Below are 2460 nucleotides of genomic sequence, written 5' to 3'. Positions count from 1 at the left end.
TAGCGTAGTTACATTGCTTCAATCTAGATAAAATGATAAACTATATATGCCTTTGCAGGCTCATTCTCCTTTTGTTGTTCCTTCGGTGATGCAATCAGTCTCTCCTGACTTAAATGACAGTTTAATAAGTTTCATCCAAATAGCCAAGAAAACTTTGTGGAGCAGTTTTACCTTGTAATCGATTAATTTACCATGAGTTGGAATCAACTGAATGGCTATAGGCATGGGTTTTTCTTTGTTAAATCCATTTTAAGGTAAGTTCTAAGTTATTTTTCTTTAAATAAAGAATTGCACAATTGATTTAGTTGTGCAGAGTTTGATTCAAATGTCACACCTTTTTTTTTGCATGGTCTTTATTAACTTGGACACTGTACAAATATTATAATTTACTTTTGCTGCAAAAAAAGTATAAAAATCATCTTTATTTAGGAATCCATTCATTGCCATAAATGTTTCTAAAACTCTGCAAATGGCTCTTACTTGACGGGAAATGAACAGAATGGTCCACCTAGATTACTACCTAGACCTCTGTTCCTTCCGGATAGCACCCCTCGTCACCTACAGGTTCTCAGGGCTTGGGGAGGGGCACACCAGAGATCCAGAGGAGCTGGAGGGTCAGGAGCAGGCAGCAGCAAAGGCCCCAGCGCCACCTGCCCTGCCCTCCTTGGAGGTGCAGACTGGCAGCAGGGGCGTGGGGCTGTCAGGTGGGTGCGTCATGGGTTCTGTGCCACTAGGTGGCAGCAGAGGGTGAGGAAGGCACAAGGTGGGAGCGAGCTCCAGGAAAGAATCAAACGTTTGGTTCCAGGAGGTGAGGCTGATCCCCCTGCCCTGCTCCCTTTAGCATATGCAGGTCAAGGTACACGAGGCAGGTGTGGGAAGGGTGGGGACACCAGGAACCTGTGGTTGTGCTGGACTGAGGTGGGGCGAGGTCCCCCAGATCAGATAGTCTGTGTCTCAGCCCTACAGGTCACAGACACCTTCACTATCGTCCAGGTTGTAGATGTAGTCATGGTCTCCAGGGGGTGGAGCGAGCTGGAAGAGGGGGGCAAACGCTTCTGATGACATTAGCTCCTCTAGCAGCTCTGAGCTCATGCACGCTGTCGTGGGCTCCAAGATTTCTGAGAACTCTTTAGTTAAGTCCAGATCACCTGTGGAGTCTGCTTTGATTGGCTCAAAGGAGGTAGAAGGGTTGAGTCCTGATGAACTGTTGCTGCCGCTGCTATCCAGCAGGGCAGAAGACTGCAGTGGCTGAGTGTTCAATGCGGTCGGGCCCAGAGGAAGCAAGTTGAGCTCACCACTGTCCTTGCTGTCCGTTCCAGGGCTGAAACTCACTGTGCTTTTGGCCACTGGACCAGCCACCCCGTGGGCCTCGCTGCTGCTGGAGACAGGTTCAGGGGTGGATGGCTGGGGCCTACTTGGCCGTGAGGCTTCCTGAGGCTGGGCAGGTGTAGGCAGAGGTGGGCTCTGGAGCAGATCTTCAGGTGGTGGGACAGGCACAGCCACAGGTGGTGAGCTCCAGCCCTCCTTGTTCACCAGCAGCACATCGATGGGACCGCTCAGACTCTTCAGATGAATCTGATACTTCTTCTGCCCATTAAGATCCTCTGGGATGGGCACCTCTAGACTGGTGTCTGATGGGGCCCGGATGGCCAGAAGGGTATCTCCAGCAAAGCATCGGCAGACGTCCTCATGAGTCACGTAGGCCAAGCAGCTGTTCTGCACGTCCTCTGTGACATTTCGGATGCTCTGCTGCACCCACACCGTGTGCTGGTCCAGTTCTTCTTCCCGTTGCTGCAGCAACTCTATCTCCGCCTTGAGTTCAATCAACTTATCCGCAATCTCTCGGGTATTGCAGCCAGGTCCCACGCCCTTCCACTGAATGCTGTTCTTGGATTTCTTCTCAATCAGCCCGATACCTTCCAGTACATTAGTAATGTCGTAAATCCGCCGCTTCTGACGCACAGCTAGGGTGTCAGCTGCCAGCTTGAGATCAAGCACACCGTCCTTGGCCTCTTGCAGAAGTGACACGAACTTGGTAGTGAGAAGTCCGAGGCCCTTCTCGTGCCGGCTTGGCTTGCCCGGGGGCTGCGGCGACTGGGGCCCGGCCTCTGCCATTTCGCCCGCCCACCACCTACCTTGAGCCAGGCCAGGCCAGGCCGGCACCCCTCCGCCACTTCCGCTTCCACTTCCGTTTCGAACCATCCGGCCACCAGCATAACTGCTTCCGCTTCCTCCCAGCAAAGGTCACACTCTTAAGGAAGGCATTCTATGTCTGCAGCTCTCTTTATCTCATATCAGATGCTTTTCAGTTGCATAATGGTTGTTTAAAATAATCTCTATTGGTGAAATTCATGGCATTCGCATTACGATGTTGCACTGCAAGCCCAAAGATATATGTGTGGAGTTTATCTTTTAATATGGCTTTTTTAGCCATCCAAATCTGATCTACCCATATAGATG

At 51.0% G+C, this 2460-nt stretch overlaps 1 pseudogene; it reads right to left on the bottom strand.

The window, feature by feature from the left end:
- Nucleotides 1–960: 960 nt before the first annotated feature.
- Nucleotides 961–2115, bottom strand: LOC102874253 (annotated as a pseudogene).
- Nucleotides 2116–2460: the final 345 nt, after the last annotated feature.

This window comes from Elephantulus edwardii, unplaced genomic scaffold (assembly GCF_000299155.1).
Source record: "Elephantulus edwardii isolate Elephantulus edwardi_28Jun2011 unplaced genomic scaffold, EleEdw1.0 scaffold00016, whole genome shotgun sequence".
Classification (NCBI taxonomy): Eukaryota; Metazoa; Chordata; class Mammalia; order Macroscelidea; family Macroscelididae; genus Elephantulus; species Elephantulus edwardii.
Note: the sequence above shows the minus strand (reverse complement) of the source record. Positions and strands in the feature narration are given on the sequence as shown.